The 12,777-nt window shown below is 38.5% G+C and overlaps 1 non-coding gene across 1 annotated transcript; it reads right to left on the bottom strand.

Moving 5' to 3' along the window:
• Positions 1 to 12,281: 12,281 nt before the first annotated feature.
• On the bottom strand, positions 12,282 to 12,388 carry LOC127125075 (small nucleolar RNA R71). The gene has a single exon (XR_007804539.1). It is a non-coding gene; the product is annotated as a small nucleolar RNA R71 (small nucleolar RNA).
• Positions 12,389 to 12,777: the final 389 nt, after the last annotated feature.

The following is a 12,777-nucleotide window of genomic DNA, read 5'->3' as shown; positions in this document are numbered from 1 at the left end:
TTCAAATTTTTGAAAATGATTTTTGGCTTGGTTAGAGTGGGGAGAAGAAGAGGAGGGCTAGTCCTAAAGCATACAAAGATAAGAGAGGAAAGATAAACCCTTGGAGTTCCTTTTCTTTGAATCATAGAGATGATTCAAGATGATCTTTCCTTTGGACTTAGCACACAAACAAGCAATCACATAATTTGAACTCAAGCTCCTAGGATCTCCATTTGGCTTGTCTCTTAACTTGGCTACTCATGACAATGGTTCTCTTTTCACAATCTCAAGATGGGATCCCTATCACACAAAAGCAAACATCAAAAAGTTCACAACACAATAAGGGGAATGGACAAAGAATAAGTTTGAAGGAGAAGTCTTTTAAGGTCAACTTTGAATTTTAGCATTCTAAAGGCATGAGGCCTAGTTGCTCTTCAACAAGTTTTTGCATTCTAAAGGAATGAGGCCTAGTTGCTCTTGAACTCCTTTAAGCATAGGTAAGTCGTAATTCTAAGTCCTTTCTCCTTTTGCATTTGGTTCAAACAAAACAAACACAAGATAGCAATATATTTATATACAATAATGAGCTCAAATGAGCAAAAGAAAGATGACATAAACATAAAATATGTGCTCAAATGAGCAAAGGGAAAATCAATATGAATAATGAGCAAGAACTAAATGGCATTAAAAGTAAAGGGCAAGAAATTAAATGCTCAAATTAAAGTTAGTAATTAGTGAGGTTATGTTAGCTTGTCATAAGATAATGTAGCGCTATGTTAAGCAATTGTAAGTGGACTAATGTAGTAGTCACACCTATCTAAGGCCGTTCAATAAAAATATAGGCAAAAAACACAAGTTAGAGATCATGACTAGTAAGCCAAGCTCCATAAACTTGCCATGCCAAAACAAAAGGGGAAGGGTCTTGTATTGACTTTAGGTTATTTGCTTGACCAAGAAGCAACCTATCTTTGACACAAAACAACTCACTTGATCATAGATCAAGTTGAGTTTGGTTTAGATCAAAGAAGGTTAAACCTCTCATTTGTCAAGACCAACCATAAGACTTTAACCCATTGGCCATTGATGGAAAGAAAGGGATGAAGATGAAAGGGAGGAGAAAAGAATACAACAAATCAATTCCAATTGATCAAATGTGAATCAAATCAACATCAACCAACACTAAACCGAAAAGAAATGAAGATAACAAGTCAACAAGTCAATGGTAATTTTTTGGTATTTTTTGAATTAAAATAAAATGCAAACAAAAAATAAACAAATAAGGTCAAACCTCAAATTCAATTCAAATCAACTTCAACAAGTCCAATTAAATTCTCAAAGGTCCAACATGGTCAAACAAGCTTTGACTAATTTTCTCACAAATTTTTGAAATAAAAAAGTATTTAAAAACAATTAAAAATAGCACAATATGAATTAAAGCCTCAAATAATCTTAAATCAAATAAGAAATTGATGAGCCTATTTTTCATTGATTTATCATGATCCATAAATGCTAGGAAATTATTTTTGGATTTTTCAAAAGTCAGAAAGTATTTAAAAATGAATTAAAACTATTAAAAATCAAATAATCCATGAAAAATATCAAATGAAGTCACAAAAATAATTAAAAATCAAAATATGAATCTAGATTTTTCAAGAAATTTTTTGGAATTGGTCTCATATTTTTATGACTTCAAATAAATTTTTTATTAATTTTTGAAAATCAAAAGAATTAACTGAAAATAAAAGAAAATAGAATAAATGGAAAAAACCACAACCACATGATGGACTTCATTAATTGATGTGGCATCAGTCAATGGTCCAGATATGAGGGTGCAACGTGCATCCAAGTCAAACGCGCTGCATAAGACATTAAATGAAGTATTCCAAATGAATGATCAAGATTAAAACATGGCATCCAGATCCAATGGCCAGGAAATAAGACACGTTGTGATGGTGGTGGAAACCACCGTCTTCTCCGGCGAGTCAACAGAATCCGGCCACCAGTTGCAGAGAAAAAAAGTTTCATGAAAATGGAAAACAAGGACATGGAAATGAAGCTTGTGTGATGGAGATCATCAATGTACCATTGGATCTTCCTCACTCTTCCTATATTGAGAGAAACGTGAAGAAGAAGATCATGGTGTTCCAACTGTAAGCTCATGAAATGGTGAATTGAAAGCACCAATGGATTGGCTCAAGTGTGAGGACTTCAGAAAACCACACGAATACAAGAATGCTACATTGAATTGAGAGTTCTAGATCCAAAAAGTTTGAATGTATACCTCTGAATTGGAGCACTTCAGGCCACGAATCCTTCAAGTTTCTTGCTCCTCTTTGATCTATGGATGTAGGGGAAGTGAAAGGCTAAGGAATTAAGCTTTGAAGATCAGCTAATGATGCTGAATTTCAAGCTCGAAAGTGAGAAAAAATTCTGAAACATTCCTTTGGTATGGTTATGGTTTTAATGCTGCAGCAATTCAGATCTCCAAAAGGTTGATGAATGAATGAGAGGGAGTGGTTATTTATAGCTGAAGGTAGATGAATCCCACGCTTCTTTCATGTGCATGGCATTTGAAATTGGATGTGCATGGGCCTGTACAGGCGTGTAGAAGGCCCAATGATGGTTGCAAAAGTTTGCTGAGCTCACATGAAGAGCAATTGGACGTGCATTTTGGAGGGAACTAGCTTGCATACTCAAGTTTCGTCATGTAATACCAAAATACACATAAATGGAAAGATCTTCGAAACTCACAAATGGTAAGTCCAAAAGAGTAATGTGAGTAATGGTTGGAAAGCCCTTGAAACAAGGAAAAAACGTTATGTTGGGAAAAAATTCATTTCACATGTGCAAATTAATGAAAACTGGCCTGGAAGATCCAAGTACAAAACACGTTTAAGTCACATTTGAAAAATTTCACCAAAAGCAAGCCTAATCAAACTCATTTATTTTCATGATAAAAGCTTCAAATGGAAACACCTCAAACATAAAAGTTGTAGATATTTTCGAGATGATAAATTTAGAATCAAATTTTTCATCATTTGGATTTTCTATGATAAAGTTATAGGCATTTGAAGTTGGGTACTTTTTCAAATTCAATGAATTAGGTCCAATATGACCTATAATGTTTTCAAATTAGTTTAGGATTATGAAATTTTTTCCAACATAACATTTGAAGTAGACATATCAATATTTCCAATGCATTTGGTCTCACCTAAAAATCATAAAAATTAAGGAAGTTATGCCCTTGATGAGTTGACCCAAAATTAGGGTTTCAGTCAAAATGACCTATAATGTTTTGAAATGAATGATGACCTTCTAAGTTTCAAATGGATTGTTTATGAACATAAAATTTGTTAATATGGTTCTTAAGAACAGTTTTGGTATTGGGGTCATCTTCATTTGACAAACACATCAAAAGTTATATTTCAGTGATCCTCAGTTTAGTCAAATGACTTGACTGGTCAACTTTTCAAGGCCAAACTTCCAATCTTGATGAATAAATGGTTGAGGATCCTCAAATAGGCTCATATATGCATAAAATTATGAATGAAAGAAATTCCCTTGATTAAATTTGATCGGAGGTTGAGATTGTTTCATGGGCAAGACACAATCAAAGCACAGTTGAATTAGGGTTTCCTTGGGAAACAATCCTCAAGCCCCTTGGGTTATCTTGATCAAATTCGCAAATTGAGATACTTGGGAGATATATATGATGATTAGGAGCTTTATGGACCATAGTCATGCTTTTTCTCATCTTCATCTAGCCATTTCATTGGGCTTAGGAGCCTCCTAGGAGCATTGGAGCACATGATCACTTGAGCTTCAAAACAAAAATAGTTAGTGACATATTTTTGTACTTTTGGTTAGTAATCAAATAAGAAAAGCAATAATATACAATACAAGCATGATTGGTGGTCTCAAAACACTCAAACAAGTCCCAACCCTAGGGTTAAGGAGCCAAACATGCTATGATCCTTGAGGCAATGCACTTGTGCAATAACATGATGCCATGAGGGATCTTAGGGTCAAAATTAGGGTCTTACAGATGCCCCTATTTAAGGTCATTCTAGCCGGAGATATGAAGGTTAAAATCTTCGTCTCGACGAGATAGAATGGGCTTAAATAATAACAAAGAGACAAATTTTGGTCCCTAAGAGACCTCTGATGCAAATGTATATATGCAAAAATAAAATCTTCATGGTGAATAATTTCCACAAAGGAAAAGAAATCGGGAGAAACTGAAAATCCATAGGAGTAACACACTCTCTAGGGAGACAGAGACTCTGGGGAAAATAAAGTAAAAGTGAGTGAGTAGGTCACGACTTGAAAACTTGCTGGGAGACACGAAGGGATTCCACGAAAATAAATCGATGAAAAGACTCGAGCTGACGCAAAGATGCATGTACTAGGGAATATGCCAATACAATAAAACTATCCACAAAGGATACATCGGATAAAAAAATCCGGACTCATACGGGGATATCCACAAAGGACACAGCTGAGGAAGCAACACCGAGATATTATCGGTTACTGGGTAATAAACTCACAGAGAGACATGTCATAAAAACACCGGTTACTGGGTGAGGGAACAACACGCTCAGGGAGAAAGAATATCTAACAATGGTATAAGGGTGAGAGACATCAATCATCAGAAACATCTGAGGAGGACCCAAAAGGTACATCTCAACTCAGGAAAATCTGACTCCACAAGGGACAAAAAGTCATAATAGGGAGCAGAAGGGAGGAACACCATGGATACCGGTTACTGGGTATATAATAGGTGGCCAACCAGGCGTGAATTGGGGAACATATCCAAGACACTCATCATCCGAAAGGAGGGCTGAAAAAGCAAACTCGACTTACATGATGGACATTCGATTCCGCAAGGAAATACAAATCTTACTTGACCGGGGAAGAAAAAGACTTCGACTGAAGAGCGCATGAGATATATTATCTATTACCGTCATAACGTAGATAACATACTCGCATGGAAGACTATCCACAACCGGTTACTGGGTTAATAAAGGATAAATCGACCGCAAAGAAAGGACATCGGGATACCGGTTACTGGGTATAAAATGATGACCAATCAGAAGGAGAAATAATCGTAACCAAACAAGGGTAAATGAAAGATGACTTTTTGGGGATAAATTGCCTGACAAAAGCAATTATCCAAGAGATATATCACCGGTTACTGGGTGGTATACTTAAAAACGAAGGAATATCAATACCGGTTACTCGGTAAAGATAACCAAGAAAGAGGGGATTACATCTATCGGTTACTGGGTAGAAAACCATAGAAATAGGACTTACAACTACCGGTTACTGGGTAGAAGGCCACAAAGTTCGTTGGGGAAAATATGAACAATTACTGGTTACTGAGCAATTGAACAACTAAACCACAGGGAACTGCAGGGGATAACAAGAAAGGAGTCAGTCTAGGAACAAACTAGAAAGACACAATCAAACAAGACTCGACCTGATGAGAATATAACTCAGGGGAGTAATTCCCATCCCAATACACACTTGGGGAGGAAACTGAAACAATAATCATCCACGAGGACATAACTTGGTGGGGAAGAAAGAAGAAACGATAGACACTTTCTGCCTATGGGGCTGACTCTATATGGAGAGATCATACACAAACATCCGCTTGGGGAAGAACATTTCACCAATAGCAGGAGATAACAAGCAAGGATATATGGCAAAGAATGCAACATGAATATCTTAATGTTACGATTATGCATGTATATGCATGATTTGAGTATGATTAATGCTGACAAACAGACATATCTAACATAAATAAGTCCAAGAATCACAAACGAACACCCGACACAACATCTCAACAAGAAGGGCAAAGCCTATTGAAGAACTCAGTTTGGGAACAACCCGAGCAGGATAAGAATAAATCATCAGGGATATCAAAATCCTATCCCAAAGTTACACTCGCTGAGGATAGAAAGAAGATGTATTCAGGAGCAGCGAAAGAAGATGATCAAACAGAGAACTCAAACTCTGGTGGGGATCATCTTTGGGACAAGAGGACTTTAACCACAGTTGGGAATAGGCAAAGTCACAGCTTCCAATTGCAAGAAACAACACCCTGCCCAGGAGGAGTCTTCTAGGGGCAAACAATCCTGACATGAGGAAGATGTAGAAGATCTGTCGGGGAGTTTCCATCAACTCTCTCAGGGACAGATGGTTAACAACGATAAGATCCGCCGGAGAAGAAACTCTACTAGGGAAGCTTATCAAGGAACAATGTGAAACTCTGTGGGGAACAACCACCAATTAGATGCACATCAATCAAAACACTCCCTTCTATCTGTTGGAGAGGAAACTCTGCTAAAGGGGAGAAATAGCATTTTGCTCCACTGGGGAAGGAAATAAACACATCTTCAACACCAGCCCTCAATGCTACAAGAAATCTTCAAACCCGAAGAAGATACCAACATCAAACTCGGATCAGGCAACCCTACTGGGGACAAGCTCTAAATATTCTCGAAGGAACTACCCTGACTGAGGAAATCGGAAACGAATCCCTTGTTAACAAGCGACATGATGGGGATGAAAAAGGGAGACACGCCCTTCACCAATTGCTCTAGGCAACTTCCTGCTGAGGAGATGATTATCTAGAAAGATAGCTCTGCAGGGAACACATGCTTACTCCGCTGGGGACTTCTACTCATACTGGGGAAAGACAAAATTCCTCGTGAGTAGACAGCATATCAACTTTTATCAATCTATAAGGGATTTTAGGTCAGTCCACACAAGGAATGACAACCATATAATTGATAAAACACAAATGCTAGTGCCTGATATAGAGGGATACACATCTAAAAGATCAAAGCAAGAACTGGAACAGAAGGGATCATTCACAGATCAACCATACAACCAATCATGGATTGCTAAGACTCTGCGGTGGAAATAAGCATGTATGCATAAACAAACTATTCAGGAATGCGATGGACGAGCATCCACAAATCCTGCTAGGGGAAAACAATCCAACAAGACTGCCATCAAAGAGAACTTCTCAAACCAGACTCTCTAGGAAGCTGATGATGTACTATTATTTCCGCGCTCGTCGGGGAGACAACTTGAAAGCTGATGAAGAGGATATAAGGATGCCAGATTATGAACAAATGTCTTACCTTTTGGTAATCATACTATCCTTGGGAAAGCACTGCGGACATTCCGCTTATCCTTTCGGTTATTGTGAATGTTCATTTTGTTTAAAACAATTTATTTATGAAAACTTTATTTGTTTAAAACAATGATATTTATCAATTAAAACATGCAAACATTTGTTAAACAGAAACAAATAAGAGTGCAAAGAATTGGATAAAGGCTCAAATTTATTTAATAGAATGGTAGTCCGCAAATGGCGAGACTCCACAAATTTTTACAAATTTGAAATTGGTGATATTCATGGAAAAAAGGCTACACTGAACATAATGATCGTTTCTCCACCAACTCTGAATCCACCGTATTCAAAACTTTAGTTGATGATGACTGAGCGAGAATCTTTGACAAACAACAGTTGTAGAACAAAGTCTTGTCAGGATGCAGTTACTTGCCAAATCCCTATTTTTTTCCTAGATTGCCCCAGGGTGAGGTACTCAATCTAGCGGGATATATTTATTTTTCTCTTATGTCTCTAACTTTTTCCTAGATCTCCCTTTCAAGTTTTCAATCCACCGAGACGCTCATTTTTGCCTAAGCCGCCCTTTCGGGTTTTCAACTTAGCGAGCTATTTTGTTTTTATTTTTAGGCGAAGTATTTCTTAACGGCATCTGAATTCACAAGACGAGTGAAATCCTCCCCATCCATAGTTGTAAGCAAAAAAGCACCGCCTGAAAAGGCTCTCTTAACAACGTATGGACCTTCATAGTTTGGAGTCCACTTGCCCCTAGAATCGGGCGCGAAAGATAAAATTTTATTGAGCACGAGGTCACCTTCTCGGAACACACGAGGATTGACCTTCTTATCAAAAGATCTCTTCATCCTCTGTTGATATAACTGACCATGGCACATGGTAGTTAATCTCTTCTCTTCAGTCAAATTCAGCTGGTCATAACGACTCTGAACCCATTCAGCCTCAGTCAACTTGGCTTCCATTAAGACTCTCATTTATGGGATCTCGACCTCTACGGGGAGGACAACCTCCATGCCATATATAAGAGAGAAAGGGGTTGCCCCTGTTGAAGTGCAGACAGATGTACAATAACCATACAAAGCAAATGGCAGCATCTCATGCCAATCCTTGTATGTAACAACTATCTTCTGAATAATGTTCTTGTTAGCAGCTTCAACAGCCCCGTTCATCTTGGGTCTATAGGGAGAAGAATTATGATGTGCAATCTGGAACTCACTACACAACTCTTTCATCATCTTATTGTTCAAGTTGGATCCATTATCAGTAATGATCTTGTCTGGCACACCATATCGGCATATGAGTTGATTCTTGATAAACTTCACAACCACCTGCCTGGTCACATTTGCATACGATGCCGCTTCAACCCACTTGGTGAAGTAATCAATGGCTACGAGAATAAAACGGTGATCCTTCGACGCCTTAGGTTCAATCATGCCAATCATGTCAATTCCCCACATGGAGAAAGGCCATGGTGAGGAAATAACATTCAAAAGTGTCGGGGGAATATGAATCTTATCCGCATAAATCTGACACTTATGGCATTTCTTCACAAACTTGCAGCAGTCAGACTCCATTGTCAGCCAATAGTAGCCTGCTCTCAACATCTTCTTCGTCATAGCATGTCCATTGGAATGAGTACCGAATGAACCTTCATGGACTTCAGTCATCAACAGGTCTGCTTCGTGTCTATCCACGCATCTGAGCAGAACCATGTCAAAATTCCTCTTGTAAAGCACATCACCATTAAGGTAGAAACTGCCAGATAATCTCCTCAAAGTCTTCTTATCTTTAATAGATGCCCCAGGCGGGTAAGTCTGACATTGAAGAAAACACTTGATATCATAGTACCACGGCTTATCATCTTTCACCTCCTTAACTACAAACACATGAGTTGGTCTATCCAAGCGCATCACGGTAATATTTGGGGCTTCATTCCAATAATTGACAACAATCATTGAAGCAAGTGTAGCGAGAGCATCCGCCATCTGATTCACATCTCGAGGAATATGATGGAAGTAAACTTTAGTAAAGAAAGTTGAAATCCTCCTCGCATAATCTCTATATGGGATGAGGTCAGGCTGATTCGTCTCCCATTCACCCTTAATCTGGTTAACAACAAGGGCCGAATCACCATAAACATCAAGATGTTTGATGTTAAGATCAATACATTCTTCAAAACCAATAATACAAGCCTCATACTCCGCCATGTTATTCGTGCATTTTAAAGTTAGCCTTGCTGCAAAAGGAAAATGTGTGCCTTGAGGAGTAATAATCACTTCCCCAATACCATTTCCATATTGATTGACAGCACCATCGAACACCATACCCCATCGGGAACCAGGCTCTGGCCCTTCATCGAGCGTAGGCTCATCACAATCTTTCATCTTCAAATACAGAATCTCCTCATCAGGGAAGTCGTATTGCACGGACTGATAATCTTCAATTGGTTGATGCGCCAGATGGTCAGCCAAGATACTACCTTTAATAGCTTTTTGAGCTCGATACTCAATATCATACTTAGATAACAACATCTGCCAACGGGCAATTCTTCCAGGTAAAGCAGGCTTCTCAAAGATATACTTGATCGGTTCCATTTTGGATATCAAACAAGTCGTATGATTCAACATATACTGGCGTAAACGCTTAGCAACCCAAGCCAAAGCATAGCATGTCTTCTCAAGCATTGAGTACCGAGATTCACAATCAGTGAACTTCTTACTCAAATAGTATATTGCATATTCTTTCTTTCTTGATTCATCTTGCTGACCAAGGACACAACCCATGGAATCATCAAGCACAGTCAAGTACATAACCAACGGTCTACCTTCAACAGGCGGAGACAGAATCGGAGGCACGGACAAATACTCTTTGATACTGTCAAAGGCCTTTTGGAAATTGATGACACTGAAATTCACCGTATTTTCGACTCCGATGTCGCATGCATTTTAGTAGTTTTGTTGTGATTTTGTTGTGTTATTACTATGTTTCTCTTTGTTTTTAGGTTTTTACTTTAATCGGAGCCCCGATCGAGAAAAGGAGTGTAAAAGAGCTAAAAACCCTAAAATTCAGCATTTTGTACTTGTGGCTCCCACTATGGCTGGCGCCATAGACCCTGCCATGATGTGTCCTAGCTCAACTTCCCTCAACTGCCACGTTCCCCACTACTTCCACTAAGGCGCCTCAGATTGGCCTTGTGGCGGACGCCATGGCCTTGTGGCGGGCGCCACAAGAGGAAAAGTTTTTCCTCCCATTTTCAAGTTGAAGAGCATCCTTGTCATTTCCATCATTTTACTCTCCTATAAATAGAGACTCGAAATCACTTGTTCAAGCATCCAAACTTAGAGCAGAGGCAAACTTAGAGCAAACTTTGTTTCACTTAGACATATATTCAGTATTTTAAAGTGGTAATCGCTTCGCATTGGGGTGTTACCACAATTGTGTAATCGAGTTTTGTGATCGAGTCTGTAATCGAGTTTGGAGCACTTTGGAAGGAAGTTAATCCTGCCGCCATTTTCATTTCCGCTTCGCATTTTATTCAACCCTTCGATTGGAGCAGGTTTTTATTACCTCGCCTTTATCTATTTTATTTTCCCGCACTCGCTTTACTTTATTTATTTTCCGCACCCGCTTTACCTTATTTAATTCCCGCACTCGCTTTACTTTATTTTTTTTTCCGCACTCGCACTACTTTTATTTATTTCTCGCACTCGCACTACTTTTATTTACTTTCCGCACTCGCACTACTTTTATTTACTTTCCGCACTCGCACTACTTTTATTTAAATTAATGCACCTTTACTTTACCATGTCTAACTAAATCTATAAGGTTAGAATGTAAGGATCGTAATTGAACCGATAATTTGTACAATTCTTCGTAGAAACACTTAACGGCTATTTTGACTTTCAACCTATGTTTTCCCGCACTTAATTTTCGTTGGGTAAGATCGAAAGTCGTCCAACGTCTTTTTAAACTTAGTTGTTTTTAACTATTTCAAAAACAGCGAAAGCGCTTTGTTTAGTTCATTAGGAGTTTTTAAATTAAGAAGAAAAGAGATTTTAAAACTATTTTCGGATGCGTTTATAAGTTTAGAGTCTGGTTCGTGAGAACCTCTTTTGGTTAAGAAATCCAAGTTAAAATACTTTTCAACTTAGTCAAGATACTATATTTCTTAAAAATAGGTTTACTACTCTAACGCAATGCGCGCCTTTTTATAAGTGACAATAAGAGGGTTTGATTAGGGAGTACAACTCGGTTCTGAATACGCGAAAGCGACAGTGCCTGTTAAATTAGTTCTTTCCAAAGTAGGAAACACTGCCCGTAAGTAGTTCTATTATCAAGTACTTGGATTATTAATTGATTATGTGAATTACATTCGACCTTGTCTTTATTAATTGAACTTTATTTAATATTTTACTTTTCATTGCACACTCTAAAAACACCTATTTTGATTGCCTTTGATAAACACCATAACAATAGATAACGATAGATTGACACTTGGTCTCTGTGGATTCGACAATCTTTTATATTACTCTGACGCGTTCGTATACTTGCGAAAAACACGCATCAAGTTTTTGGCGCCGTTGTCGGGGACCAATTTCGTCAAATTTCATTTCCCTGTTGTTATATCGTTTAGACTTAGGCTATTTCCCGCCGGTCAATGCGAAGAACTCGCAGCACCGGAAGTTTAAGCTTAATATACCCTCTGGCGGAACCTGAACGTTACGCTCGCGAACGTTTATTCTTTCATAGAATTAGGAGAGCTATGGCCGAAGATAAAAACCAAAGACCTCTTAAGGACTTCGCCCAACCATCCAACGAAGAACCTAGTTCTAGTATAGTAAACCCAACCATCCCAGCTAATAATTTCGAACTCAAACCATCCCTGCTGCAACTAGTGCAACAGAGACATTTCGCAGGTCTCGCTACTGAGAACCCGAACCAACATTTAAAAATATTTCTTCAATTAGCAGACACTTTTAAAACCAATGGAGCTTCTCCTGAGGCAATACGTTTAAGATTATTCCCTTTTTCCCTCAGAGATAAAGCCCTATCATGGTTAGATTCCCTTCCACCCAATTCTATTACGACTTGGGATAACCTTAGAAGAGTATTTCTTGCTAGATACTTTCCCCCAAGTAAGACCGCCGTTCTTCGAAACCATATAACTAGATTTACCCAAAACCAAGGAGAATCGTTGTTCGAAGCTTGGGAGAGATATAAAGAGTTGTTACGAGCATGCCCACATCATGGTTTAGAAAATTGGTTAATCATTCAGACCTTCTATAATGGACTTCACTATAACACTAAGATGACCATCGACGCTGCCGCAGGCGGTGCTCTGATGAACAAACCTTACCCTGAAGCTAGTGCCCTCATTGAAGATATGGCTCAAAACCATCAATCATGGGGAGTCGAACGAGCGACAGTTGAGAAGAATGAAGCCCAAGGAGGAGTGCATGAACTAAGCTCTCTAGACATGATGCAAGCTAAAATGGACGCATTAGCCCTTAAGGTCGAGCATATGTGCATAAACCCGAATACTGTAGCCGCAGTTTCGTCGGATTGTGAGATATGTGGAACCAAAGGACACCAATCTGCAGAATGCAATTTATTAAACGAAACTCACTCTGAGCAAGTGAACT

The sequence above is a fragment of the Lathyrus oleraceus genome, chromosome 2 (genome assembly GCF_024323335.1).
Source record: "Lathyrus oleraceus cultivar Zhongwan6 chromosome 2, CAAS_Psat_ZW6_1.0, whole genome shotgun sequence".
Taxonomy (NCBI): domain Eukaryota; kingdom Viridiplantae; phylum Streptophyta; class Magnoliopsida; order Fabales; family Fabaceae; genus Lathyrus; species Lathyrus oleraceus.
Note: the sequence above shows the minus strand (reverse complement) of the source record. Positions and strands in the feature narration are given on the sequence as shown.